This window comes from Pinus tabuliformis, chromosome Q (assembly GCF_031772625.1).
Source record: "Pinus tabuliformis cultivar Carrire ecotype Pingquan chromosome Q, CPIR1, whole genome shotgun sequence".
Lineage (NCBI taxonomy): Eukaryota > Viridiplantae > Streptophyta > Pinopsida > Pinales > Pinaceae > Pinus > Pinus tabuliformis.
In genome coordinates, this window is record NC_142296.1 from 478,923,790 (window position 1) to 478,938,573 (window position 14,784).

General features: G+C 38.9%; 1 protein-coding gene across 3 annotated transcripts in view; it reads right to left on the reverse strand.

Annotated features, from left to right (window-relative positions):
* The window catches only part of LOC149220266 (SMAD/FHA domain-containing protein), a 291,504-nt gene that overhangs the window by 135,546 nt on the left and 141,174 nt on the right, over positions 1-14,784 (reverse strand). The gene's annotated exons all lie outside the window — the stretch shown is intronic.

Sequence of the window (14,784 nt, forward strand, 5' to 3'; positions counted from 1 at the left end):
TCCATGTGAGTTTCTAGAGAATTCTCACCTTTCTCAATTAATTCCCATTAATTAATCGATTTCCCTAAGTTAGACTTAGGCATTTTTTAATTATTGATCAATTAATTTAATTGAGTTGTCTCTAGGTGGAATTTCCATAAACAATTTCTGGGTTCTGGAGATCTCATGTGTTTTAGCCTCTCCACAAAGTTTGAGACTAGAACACCATCTGATGCTACAAAAACTAACACTCCCTCTTAGCGAGGAAGGCATTCTCTCCCATAACATCCTCCATACATGCTAATTTGTCTGACAACTGTGACAAGCTACCATTTCCCACCAATTACTATGCAACTCTGATTCATCTAACACCCTACACCTGTGTTGTCGCTGACATTGCACTGTACACCCTGTATTGTTGCCAACTCTGCACTGCGTTGCCACTGTTCTCAAGATGTCGTTGTTGTTGCAACTACTGCAACTGAAATTCCGAATCCTGAATACTAAATCAACTATATCTATGGGCTGCAACTATTTCCTGAGTCGTTGACTACTACCAGTCTCTACACTCTCCACTGAGTTAGTATGCATTGCAACTGCATTGTGCTCCTTGGCATTTGCCTGCAACTAGTACTGCAACTGTCCCTCAAGCACTAACTGCGAGCCCCTGTAGCGAGGGTATTGATCCATGAGGAAACACCTATCTGATGCTATCCTACTTGGACCCTACCCAAAACTCTGCAATTTTGAACTCGGATCTACTCATATTGTTGTTGTTGTTGCTTTGTTGCTATCTCTGCACTGATTCTGCAACTGTTGCAATAATGAATCTGATGCCCCCAAACCCCGAAGCACTAGCTTCCATAGGGTTGCTCCCTCTGAAACTAGACTCCCTTTGAGTCTCAATCTCCCTATGGGAAATCTCTCTACTCCCTCCTAGCAACTCGCACTGTCCTCCTACACTAGAAACTAGGCTACATAGCTCTGCGCTGGGAATCTTCTCGCTGGAACTGCACCTACATCCTGCAACTGGACAATTCGCACTGCGCATGTCACTACAACTACGATAGAAGAACTTCGTTCACTTATATTCGCCAATAAAATACACATTTGTATGTATAACAATATATTTTTATTATTCAATATTAGATGATGATTTACAAGCCCTTGGGCGGTTCTCCTTTATAGGAGTTGACTCGCCACAAGGTTAAAGACATGTCTTTTGACATAACTGCCCTTTCAAAACTAATTGGGCAACTTAATTAAATATAATTTATTAATTATCAGTTAATATCTATTTATTATTATTTTATTATATATATCTATATATATATATATATTTGATTCATAACATTGGCTCTCTCTTAAAAATGCTTTGTCCTCAAAGTATAGGCAATGTTGGGTGTTGCTGGAGAAAACGTTTTGTCTCCCATGATGAATCTTCTTCTAGTAGTTTCTTCCATTTGATAAGATACTCCTTAATAGTCTTGGATCGTAGTACCTTCTCTCTAGTAGCGAGTATGCCTTCAGGTTCTAATATGATCCTTCCTTCTTCATTAGTCTCGGGTATCTCTGTTTGAGCTGTTTGATTTTGCCCCAGTACTTTTTTGAGACTTGATATATAGAATGTGTTGTGGATTCGACAATCTGGTAGCTTCAGTGCATAAGCCACGCTACTTATTTTTTTTAATATTTGGTATGGTCCATAATATTTAGGACATAACTTATTTTTCCCTTGTTGTTTTAATGATAACTGCTTATAGGGTTGAAGTCTAACAAATACCCAATCTCCTTCTTCGAACTCCCTTTATGTGCGGTGTTAGTCAGCTTGTTGCTTCATTCTATTACATGACATTGTTAGATTTTCTTTTAACAAGTTAATAATTCTTTGGCTTTCTTCTAAGTGGCTCCTCACGACTTGAACCTTAGAATTGTTGTTAAAATTGGCAACTAGGGCCAAACTCCATGTGGGTCACCTCATTTATGGTAGCTGATATTTTTCCTAGATTCCTCTTGTCGAGAGGTGTAGGATTGATCTAAAGATCATCCGATTCTGACAAGTATTTATGGAGATATGAATTTATTTGTATTTACTTGACAAATTGTCAAGGTCGGCCAGCAATTAAATGTGTGGCACACACGCCCAGTCAATCATATAAATATAAGAGAGGTTGATTCATTTTCTCATCATCTCATCTCACTCATTCTTCTCTCTCTCTCGTTAGCATTGGGTTATACAAGGAGCAACTCCCACGTGGGAAGAAGGAGGATGCATTAGGGCAAGGAGGACGCAGAAGCTGTTGAAAGTCTCTTTGACCTGCGTTTACAAAGCATTGACTCATCAAGGGTGCAGTTTTTGTGTGGCTGCCTCTCCTAGGCAGGCTGCAGATTTTGGCAAAAAAATCAAGGCAATCCGTCCACAGGTTTAACCAGCGTTGACTGCCCTAGTTTTGGGCAGCAGGTTGACTTCAATCAACAACAGTTTGACTGTGTTTTTGGGGTTGTTCAAGGGTTGTTTCTTCAGGCTGTTCGAGGGCTAGTTGACCAGAAATTGACCAAGCATATTGGAGGTCAATTTCAACTCATTTGACCAAGCTTGACTTTGTTGATCTAGGGTTTGCTGCTGCTGATATAAAATTACAGAACTCTAATTTTGTATTATTTCTCTCTGCTGAACTATTGAAGATAAAAGAAGATTTGATCAAAGCATTTCCCCGCATTGGGTTTTGTCCCTGGCTAGCTGCCACATATTATGTCTCTTGTCTTGGCTTGTTTTCTGTTGATCGTTTAATGTTCTATCTGCACTTTACTTAATGTATATGTGATTGCTAATCTGTGGCTAATAAGAAGAAAAGAAGTAAATTGCTCTAAGCATAGAATATACCATAATTTAACATGGTATCAAAGGTGAGGTGAAGTCAAAGCCCAAGCAAGAGCAAGAGCAATCACCGAAGAGAAGGTTGGCAACGCTATCCTAAAAACTTCATGGGGTCCTCAACATTCTTCCCCACCGAAGACAAGCTCCGTGAGAAGTTTGACTATCACAGATGGAAGATGTCTCTCGATCTGACTTTAGAAGATCAGGAAGTGTTGGACCATGTGAGAGGCAATGTTGTTGTGCCTCCATCAAATGCATCCGTTGCTGCCAAAATCAAGTGGTCCAAGGGGGAAGTCAAAGCAAGGAAGATCATCGGAGATTCTATCGACAAGCACTTGGTGGCCTATGTTTCCGAGCTGCCAACCTCCAAGGAAATCTACAATAGACTGGTGAGTTTATTTAAAGTTAATGATGCAAATCAAGTTTTGTTCCTTAGAAATACGCTGAAGGAAATTAAGAAGGGCAAAGATGAGAGTATGCAAGCATATTTCCTAAGGATCACCGAGATCAAGAATGCTCTCCTATCTATTGGGGAAGTAGTTCCTGACAGGGAAATCACTACACAACTCTTGGAGGACTCCCACCTGAATGGTATATATTCAGGACTACTCTACTCAACAATAATGTCATCCCAGGATTTGAGGAATTGATGGCTAGATGTATTCAAGAAGAGACAAGGATGAAAGAGCAAGAAATGCCCGCACTTAAAGGCCATCCCTCTGCCTTTTCTTCTCATGCTAAAAGAAGAAACAATTCTAGGGCTAAATCCAAAGGAAAGGCTGGACCAAAGGGTGGAAGAAAAGGACGATGCTACAATTGCAATAAAATGGGCCACTATGCGAGGGAGTGCCCTAATAAAAGGCACTCACACCATGATGATGACCAAAATCACTCTCAAGGAAATCAAAGGAATGGGAGGTCCAATGGCAGAGGTAAAAGAAATGTTGGAAATCAAGGAAGAGGACAACCCTTCAAGAAGGCAAGAAACTCCAGGTATGAATCTAACGTTGTTAACAATAAGCAAGATGAATATTGTCTACCAGCGGCCCTCTCTACTATTGTTGTCCCCCTCCGCAAGAGCCTTCCTCTTCTAGGAAGAGGCCTTCATGGCTAAGGGGGGCACTTGATGATGCTGAAGGGCACGTTGCACCCAGGGGAACCTTCCGGGAAAGTAAGAAGCCGACCAGGTATCAGGGATACTTGACCATCATGAGCACGATCATCCAAAATGAGCCTTCGTCAGCAGAAGTTGTCAAGCATCAAGTATGGAAGGATGCTATGACTGAGAAATATGAGTCCATCATGAAAAACAATGTCTGGGATGTGGTCCCCAGACCCCGGGACAAAGCAGTTGTCACTTTGAAATGGCTTTACAAGATAAAGCATGCAATTGATAGAAGTGCGGAAAAGTATAAGGCTCGTTTTGTCGCTTGTGGCTTCTCTCAGAAGGAAGCTATAGACTATGACGAGATATTTGCACCTGTTGCCCGATATACCACCATCCACTCGATCATAGCCCTTGTTGCTTCGCAAGGATGGAAGCTACATCAGATGGATGTCAAGACCGCGTTCTTGCATGGTTCGATCAAAGAGGAGGTCTATGTGCAGCAACCCGAAGGATTTAAGATTCATGATCGAGAATCTCACGTGTGCAGATTGAAGAAAGCCCAGTATAGGCTAAAGCAGGCACCCCGAGCGTGGTATGAGAGGATCGATAGCTACCTGATGAAGCTGGGATTCACTAGGAGTGAAGTCGACCTTAACCTTTACTTTAAGGTTGAAGATGACAAACCTCTCATACTGGTGTTGTACGTTGATGACCTCTTTCTAACAGGAGAAGATCATTCTCAAATGTAAGAGGGAGTTTGCTTCTGAGTTCGAGATGAAAGACCTAGGACTGATGCACTATTTCCTAGGACTGGAAGTCTGGCAAAAACCAGGGGAGATTTTTCTATCTCAAGGAAAATACGTGGTGAAAATATTGGAGAGATTTGGTATGGTGGATTGCAAGCCCATGACTACCCCGATGGAGCTTGACTTCAAGAAGTTAAGCAATAGTGCTGCCGAACCTGTTATACAAAATGCTACCGAGTATCGTCAACTCGTCGGAGCATTGATGTTCTTGGTGAACTCCCGTCTGGATATATGCTTTGTAGTCAACACGTCGCGTCAACGCATCCAGAGATAGATATGGGGATAGGAGGGAAGGAAAATATTTGGTAAAGGAATTCAATACCATTAAGAAGAAAGAAAATGAAACAGTGGTAAAATTTAACATGAGATTCAACAAACTGTTAAGGGATATGACTCAAGATTATAAGCCTCCTAACAAGACAGTCTTAGAAACATAACTTGAGGATTATCATGTAGAAGTGCAGTATGAAATAAGACAGGCTCACCCTGTCACTTTGGCTGATGCCCAAAACACAGCTGAAGAGTTAGAGAAGGATAAAAGGGCTTCAGGAAAGTCAGAAATCCCTGGTTGTGAAAGATCTCTTGTTAAAGTTAAAGAAGAGTCATAAACAGTAAAGGAATTAACCGATTGGTTAAAGAAATGGAAATTAAACATGCGAAGCAAATAAGTGACATGCATAATCAACTGATACAAATGGAAAGAAATACCAAGATGAAAATGCAGATTATGCCTCCCCGAAAGAATAATAATAACAGGGTTAACAACAACAATCAGTGGCCAAAAAGGAATTCCTCAAACGATCAAAGGCCTCCTACACCACTTGAGTCTGCCAACGTAGTTGATGAGTCTATCCCTTTCTGCAGACCTTGTGACAGTTTTCATGAAGAAAGTACATGTTCCTTTGCTAGAAGGATCTTAGAGGAAAGTAGATATCAACAAAGTAATAATGCAAGTCAAGGTGAATCAAGTGAAAGCCAATGCACTAATATGATTTCTTCAGCCTTTGCAATAAACACCTTCGATGAAGAAAAAGACCCCATTACTCAGGCATATGGTGATAAACCGACTCAGGAACAAGTTCTAGAACTTGCAAAGAGTAAGGGCGACACATATTAAAGGAAGGGTACAAATCAAAATCAGAATAAATAGGTTACTGTCGAAAGATACAGATCTAGTTTAAACATGGATTGGGCCACATGGATAAATAATATTAAGATGTTTGCCCCAGTACTTGAACTTTTAAAGATTCCATCTCAAAGGGCATCTTTCTTCAGGGCTTTGGGTATGCTTCAACAAAAAGATGACAGAAATAATCATCAGGACGAAGAAATTAAGTTAAAGGATATCAACTGTTATATGACTAATGAAAATCATGAGTCGTTCTTTCTTACTTTGGACATAAATGATAGATTACTTCACAATTGCATGCTAGATTCTGGTGCATCTAAGAATGTTATGACCAAGAAGGTCATGGAGCAATTAAACTTAAGGATTTCTAGACCATACCATAACATTTGTTCAATGGACTCTAGAAAGGTTGAAGTCCTTGGTGTGGTTAAAGATTTACAGGTTGCCTTAGCAGATTATCCATACAAAATCATTACCATGGATATAGCAGTCATTGATGCGCCAGATGTATGGGGAATGCTTCTCTCTTGGAAATTTGCAGCTGATTTAGGTGGATACATTCAGATGGATTTATCTTATGCCACTATTCCAACAGCAGCAGGTGGCATGGTCAAGTTGTACAGAGAAGTAGAAAGAAGATACCACGTGGAAGTTCCAAAGAATGTGGGAAAAGGTCAACAAGTTGTACCACAGGAGAATTCGCCTCATTTTGAATTAGATATATGTCACTTTTTCCACCACCCATCCCCTCCATCAAGTAGAAAAAGAAGAAGATTTCAGATTGACAGAGATATGCAGTACAGTGACGACCAGTCACACCAACCTAGGAGGGTCAAACTTTAGCAAGGGACAATTGAAAAGCAACCTAGTTATCTACTAGTCAACGGACAAATGTGTGAGATTGTTCCTCACCGGTGACATTTGATGCCATAGGGCATCGTTTTGTATAGTATCTTTAACCATATCCCTTTTTTATTTCGTGTCGTTAGATAGTTTATTTCATGCATTTATATTATGTTTTTTATATTTCGGATTGTTAGAGTAGATTTTCTATTCCAACAGTATTTTCTATATATGCATGATGATTTCGATGTTGAATGGATATCTATTTGATGGACTTTTGTTTCCTTGGACACAGGATTCTGGAACTCTCACATTACTTCTTGGAAGCAACGTGTCCCCATATGGAGCCAAATGTTGCACTCAAATTTTCAAAGTTACAAGTTATCGGAAGTACCCACTTTTTCAACAAAGATCGGATCACATATCAACAGTCCATGTGTCATGGCTATCCCATTTTGCAAGTTATGTAATGTAAATGATCTTAGTAAAACCTTGAGTTCTATGTAACAACCTAGGTAAGCCTATAATTTGATGACGAATTCCATCCTAGGAGGTTTTTTAACCTCGTTGATTACTTGTGGTTCTAGACACGGCTAATCAGAAGAGTTTTTTCCCTCCGCTTAAACCCCCAAGCTAAGTTGAAATTTCTTGTCGGATTATTAGGTGAGTCCTAGTGTTTTTAGTCGAGTCTGATGTAAAAGTGGTATGGGTATAATTTAAGCTACTTGGCTTAATTATTTTATTACAAATCACTTGATTTACTAGATCATATTGTGTCGCAAATGGGTTGTGTGTCTTGAGGGTCTAAGCCAAATGTGTATTCCCTCTTTGAGTCTTGTAAATAAAAAATCTTATGTATAATTAAATCCCCTCATGTGTAAATTAATTAAATTTTCTAGCGAAATAAAATTAAATCCAAAGCCAGAAAATTAATTAATTAGGGTCAAATTAAATTGTCTTAGGAAAATAAATTCGCCAATGGAAAAATTCGTGGGTCTTAAAATAGTCAATTTTTAAAAGTCTTCCACCGAGGGATTATTGTATATTTCAAAAAAATTTGGACCCTTGGACCTTGGTGGTTAAGTCAAAGTCAATTTTTTTGAGGAAATTAGCTCAAAATAATTAATTTTGAACTAATTAAAATGAAATTAAATAATAAATTCGAAAATTCCTCAAAAATAAAAAATCAAGGGCCAAGATTAAAAGATCTAGAAGTGTTTATCAGCGGCCAAAATTATTTTGACAAGGATAAAAAAAATAGTCGTTATTTTTCCACTTGGAGGATTTATCTATAAATTAGAAAGTCAATTGAGTCTTTAATCATCTTGATCTCTGGTTAGAATATTGTTGCTAAAGCATTTTTGTAAACTATTGTTCCGTTGGGAACTATTTTTTCTGCTATAATAAAAGACTTTGGGGTGCAACTCGAGGTGTTCTTGTTCGTTGATTTGTGGTATGTGTTGACTACGGGCTTCCTACGTTGTGCTTCATGTGATGATTTTGAGGTAATACATAGTGTTTGCAGGTAATCAATCCATGGTCTCCAAGTTCACAGACTGTGGACAACGATCATTTTGCTTAGATCTCTAGTTTTTATATAGTGCATTAAATCTTCGCTAAGGCTATAGTGGGCATAAATTTTCTGAAGCATTTCTAGTCATTTTTCAAAGAAAAAAAATAGTATAAAAAATTATTCTCTCAAAATTCACTTTAAAAACCCTCGTATAATTTGTAAAATAATTTTGTAAATTTGTATTATAAATTATTTTTTCTAACTTGGGTTGCAGTTTTAGATTTATTTTGTATATATTTGGGGTTTGGGTGTTGTAATTTTATTTTTTGCAAATTGGATCAAGGGATCAAGTGAAGGAAGAGCTAGATCTAAGCCCTTGAAGATAAGATCTAGTCTCTGGATAATTTTGCAAGGCCATTCACTGAGGATTATTCAGCAAAATTCAAATCTGAGGAAGAAAAAAAAAAATTCAATACAAGGGTTTTACTTTTAAGCCTCCCCGGGACCAAATTTGGCCCCGCTGAGGCCAGCATCAGCATTTTCTCCTCTTACATCAGCCTTTTCGACGTCTCTAAGGCAGTTCGTGAGGCCTAGAGGCCTCGGTCTCCATCCTTAGCCCCTGTGTTGTCCCTTTTAGGCCTTCCTGGGCCTAGTCGTGGCCTTTTTGAGCCTCGGCCTCCCTCTAGAAAGCTAGACAACATCCCTAGAGGGCTTGCCGTGGAATTTCAGCCCCTAAAACCCTCAGTGTCCTTGCAGGCTTCTCTACCAGTGTCCCCCCTCTCTAAGCCTTTGCATTGACCTTTTGTGGCCTTATCCAACTTCCTTGACGCCCGATCTATCATTCTAGCCCATTTATCCCCAAACGTTGGCTTTCCTTGGCCCAACATTGCCTCTTCTTGGTCTATTTCGCCCTAATCTGTCCTAAAACCCTAGATCTAAATTTTTGCACTAAATACTTGGTGGTTTTGGAGCTCAAAATTTTTATTTTTCAAGCGACAACTTGATCCCAAAATTTCAACAAATTTTGGCTAAGGGATCTTCAAGGCCTTGGGCCTAGGGTTTGACCTATAAACCCTAGTTTGTCTTTGTTTTATTACAGAAATTAAATTAGTAAGAAATAAGCCCTAAAATCACATGCTATATGGTCAAAACTATCTAAAATTGCAAAACTTTCATTTTTACAAATTTTGGCCACTTGGGCATCTCGGATTTGATCTAGATATTTTTTTTAAGCTTGTTGGAATTTACAGCTTAACTGAAAAAGTTAGATCCGAATATTTCTGAATCACACTCTTAATTGATGTCAAAAATCTAAAAAATATCAGTTTTATTGAACTTCTGCTATTTTTAGACATATTAGGCATTGTCTTAGGCTTGACTAGCTTGCTGATCTGTCATTGTTTCACTGTCGTAATAAACATATTAGTTATGAAAATTGTTGAATAAACCTCTCTAAAACCCTAAAAATTGCATTTTTCAAGTTCTAGTGCAATTTTACTATTTTTCGGCATCTATTTCTGGTATCATTAGCTTGCTGACCTGTGATTGATTCACTTTTGTAACAAACATTTCAGATCTGAAATTTCACTAAAGAATACATCTTAAGAGGGCTAATATATCTGATTTTTTAGTTAATCAAGTTACTTGGCAGTTTGGCATATTTTAGAAAGCATAGATATTGTTGGATTGTCATTTACTTCTTGTTGTCATAACTTGTTTACTGCTGTCATAAATTGTTTACTGATGTCATAATAGTCACTTGTTGCTCATCAAAAGATCATAGGAAAATAAAAGTGCCCAAATGTCTTCATATTTTGTTCCTAGCATTTACATTGTGGAAGTGACTGACATTTTGTATCTCTTGTGATTTTTCATGCTATAAGAAATCATATTTCACACTCACTTGAAGCACTTAAATCTCTTGGGAATATTGGCATGAGTAATAAGATCACATATAATCTTGTTTAACTATGATTGGCATCTTGATTGATAAGTTGATAAGTTGGTTTAATTGGTTAAACATCTTGTGGAAATTTCTTGAAAATTGCTTAAGATTGTATCTCAATATTGTTAAGTACTTTTGCTTTAAGTCAAATTCACAATAAGTACTTAAGTAACATAAACAATCTTAACCCAAGATAATTTCACTCTTAATCTCTTGCACAAGCATCCTAGATCTAGTTTGCATTAATAATTTACCTTCTAGCATAAGCTAGGTTGATAGAAATATAGGTCAACCCTTATCATCTAGCTTGAGGGGCCTCAACAACTCTTCGGTGGTTAACACGGTGACCTTGCAGTCATCAGAGCCACAGTCTCCACAGCGCGGGAGGCATTGGGCGATAGGATCACAACAGAAAGTATCGTTAATCGGTCCCTAGCCTACTTCCAGTTGAACTCCTTGCCACAACCTACTTTGGAGCGCGGCTTAAAAATAATTAAGGGAAGGTTACACCTAGACTAGGCATATAATTAAAACTAACCAAGATCACTGGATCTCACATAGGTCCTCGGACTTGCATATAATATAAGTTAATCTATCATTTTCAAGCAGCGGGTGTCCATCTAGTCATTTGGTTCCAATTTACTATAAACAAAAATTTGTGACTTCATTAAGGCACTGGTCTCATACTTCAAAATTTAATCAAACTAATAATCTTGCTTAAATTCAACCAAGTGGCTAGGCCACTCATCCGTGTCTCCCAAACAAGTTGATTTCCAACTTGTTTTCCTTCACTTCTTTCCATAGTGACTACCCCCCATAGCCTATTGTTGGGAGACAGCTAGAACGGATTGGGCGGGGATTAGAGTGACAGCCCCCGTCCTAAGCGTTGTCGTAGTGCCTATACAATCAGGGCAACAACAGGCCTCCACTCTTGATCTGAAATTTCCGGCCCCTGAACAATTGTTGCTTCCATACATGTGAGGGAAATTAAGGCTACCAAGACTTCCTTGCTCCTTCGCTTGGGCTGCTTCTCCCCCTATGTCTAGTAGGTGATCTAAAATTCCTTTCTCTCACCAATTTCAAACTTCTTTCTTCAACTTGACAACTTTGACCTTGTAGCTGTAAAACCCTAGTCTTATCTTTGCACGTATGTGAGAGAGAAATAATCAACCCAAAAACTTCATCCTTCTTCCTTCTATTCTTCTTTGCTTGCCTTTCTTTTGCCTCTTCTTCGCTTGGATGATGAGAGAATGAGTGAGTGTCCATAGGAGGTCGAGTTCTCTCTTATATATAGGCTTCGAAGGAGAAGGACATGCCCTAATGAGTCTGACTTCTTAGTTGCTAGGTTGAATTGTTCTTGGAGGGGTATTTTGACACTTCAAACACAAAAATAATTCTTTTGACATCTTACAAGAAGCCCAATGGAGTCTTCTTCATATGACAATGAATCTATTGACTTCTTGACTTTATGACAAACCCTAGAAGCAGTAAATAGGTGTTTGACCTATAAATAAAATGACCTTGAGCATGAAACCCATGCTACAAAAATAACAATAATAATTTTTCTTTTCTTTTTACAATATACAAGAATCAAGAGTAAGTTTCATATTTATGAAGACCGAACCTAAAATTAAAATTATGCAACTGCGGTCAAATTCCACTTTGGACAACTCATATGATGAAGATAATAATTGCAATAGATTCTTCTTTTTGAGAGGACCAAAATCGACCTAAACATCACTTCATTTGGACAAGCAGAAGTTGGTTTTTGAATTTATGTTCCCACTCGTGTATACTGGATCAGGTCGGCCCTATTGCATATGTACAATTGGACAGGTTAGTGTCCACATCAAGTGGACCCTCATGGAAACCTATAAATAGAAGAGACCTCAAGCTCATTTGGACACATTGATCAAGCCATCTTCTCTTCTCTTCTATTGTCTTGGTTCGCACAGGTCAGACGGAGAAAGCTCGCACAAGGGTTCGAAACTACAGGGTTGAAGCTCGCACAGATCTAGGGTTTCTAATTCTCGGTCCCACGCACATAATTGAGTATTTTTTACCCTAGATGCACGCACAAAGTAGTCAAGGGTGCGACTGGGAAGCCTCAGTCGCTCGCACATAAGCCTGAAAGGAGCATCTAGGGTTTTTCAAGTAGATCGGGCAATTTGGTCGCCAGACGCACGCACAGAGTGGTCAAGGGTGCGACTGGAAAGCCTCAGTCGCTCGCACATAAGCCTGAAGGGAGCGTCAAGGGTTTTTGAAGCAGATTGGGTAGTTTGGTCCCCAGACACACGCATACATTTCACTAGGGAGCGACAAAGTCTGCCATAGTTGCTCGCACAGCTCCTCTGTGCGACCGGCACTAAAAGAAGAAATTTCAGTGACAATAGACAATGACAGCAGTGTTCAGCAGTTGACTACAGACAATGACAGTACATTATAGTCCTCAGAATCAGGGTTTTGAGTATAAGCATGATTAGGTTCATTTCATGGATGTCATAGTTGTTTTACTGGTTAGTTGCATAGACGAAGATATGGATCATTGTACTCTCTTTTGTTGAATCATTTGATGACGATCTAAGAAGAAGAAGAATTTGCAAGGGTTTTCCCCATAGTGGGTTTTGCCCTGGTCTCAGACCAATCTTGGTGTCTCTATGTGTGCATGTTTTTCTTCTATTGTTCAATTATGTTCCGCTGCATTGATGATAATGATGTTGTTCTTTCTACATAGTTGCATATGTTGATGAATAATAATGTAATGATGATATGGGGTGAACTTAATGTGTTAATGAAGAAATGCAATTATCTAAGCAAAAAATAATATAGCCCTAAGAAAAATTAACACCTAGTTACATTTCAACACCCTGGTATGGGGGCCCTAGATTGTTGTATTATAGTTTATTAATCTAACAAAGAAGGGTTGAAAATTTTTAAAAAAATTAATGTGCACCAGTTGATTCACTGATGCAAGAAAATTCTGGAGGCATTTGTGTATGTTTGTGTCAGAGATTCTAAGACTAAACCTAGATTCTCAAGTGCCATGGAAATTCAACATGGAAGCAGAGGTACTTTGAAGGGCCAATGGATCAGAGTATGCACAGTGGAAGCAGGAAGAGCCAGTGGAGATCGTGTAGAGGGAGTTTGACTTCAGAGGGAGCAACCCTATGGAATTTTGAAGATCTTCCGGTTCTGATGAGGCAGAGACAGTGATCCATTCTACAGGGTATGTTGCAAAGTTGGATGCTAGATGGGCTAGTGTCATCGGTGATGTTGGTTACTTCCAAGCAATGGAAGTACCTCCCTCGCAAAGAGGTAGTGTTGAATTGTGTAGCTTAGGAGGTACTCCACAAGCCTAGATCTAGGATCTGTGAGAAGTTTGGTCACAAAAGGACTTTGTGGGCAAAGAACCCAAGTGAAGGGGTTTTAGACCCAGATGGGGTTTAAAATTCTAAAAATAAAATTAAAAGAAAAATTAAATCCTAAGTCTAAGAGGACTAAAACCCTAAAGTTCTAGTGGGTTCCTAAGAGGCTTAGGAGAAGCTATTTAAAGGAGGCCTAGGAGAGGCTAAAGGCAATCAAGTGAGAGGGAGCTTGCTTGATGAAGGAGGAGGTCGAAGATGTAGTCAAAAGAGAACCCTAGTTTGAGGGTTGAGTGGGCTACAAGGCATGGCCGAAATCTGATCCAAAGTGCAATACCTCAAGTAGAGACAAGAGCAGGTCGAGTCTCTAGGAGTTGAGCTAGTGCGGAGGAGAAGGATGTCTACCTTCGGTGGTCTAGCTGAATTGGGAAGTATTGCAGTCAAGATACCTTTGTAAAAGCATCTGAGAAGGTCAAATTTCTCTATGTTAAGGTCACCGAAATTCTAGTTTGGTTTAGGCCTAGAACATGCCTATTTTCGTCACCCTTTCTAATCAAGAATAGATCTGAACTTGCCAACAATACCTACAGGATTGAAGTTTTGAGACAAGGCTACAGGAGGGTCGTTTGGAACAAGTTGAGTGTGGATTGGAGGGAGGCATATCCCTGTGGTAGAGCGAAGGCCAGGAGGAAGAGTATTAGGTAAGCCACTCATTAAAAAAATTGATTTGAAAAAAATTTAAAAAAACGAGTTTTGTGGGTCATTAACAACGTCCCATCGCACTATACAAAATTGGAAGGTCCAGTGAAAAAAGGCCAATTCAGTATTAAACTGGCCTAAATCGGTCTTGAGCACTGATACTGACCGGTTTTGTCTCCAAACCAGGTAGACCAACTGGTTCAACCGATTCTGGTCCAGTTCTAATAACTTTGATTTAGACAAATGCCAAGAAACATGTCTAACTTCCAAAAACATGAAACTAACCAAATCATTATCATTTGTAGAGATGTAAATGGTAAGTTGAGAATAGTGTTTGTCTCAACACTCTAGTCTAACAATTTAATGGCATACAGAAATAGCAAAACTAAAAGAATGAGAAAATCCACATTAGATTTCTCATGTTAAGTTGCAACTATAGAATTACTTGACATATCTGATCTCAGTCTTGTAACATTGACAAAGCGTCTATATTGATTGTATATACTTTCTTTTTCTTATTTT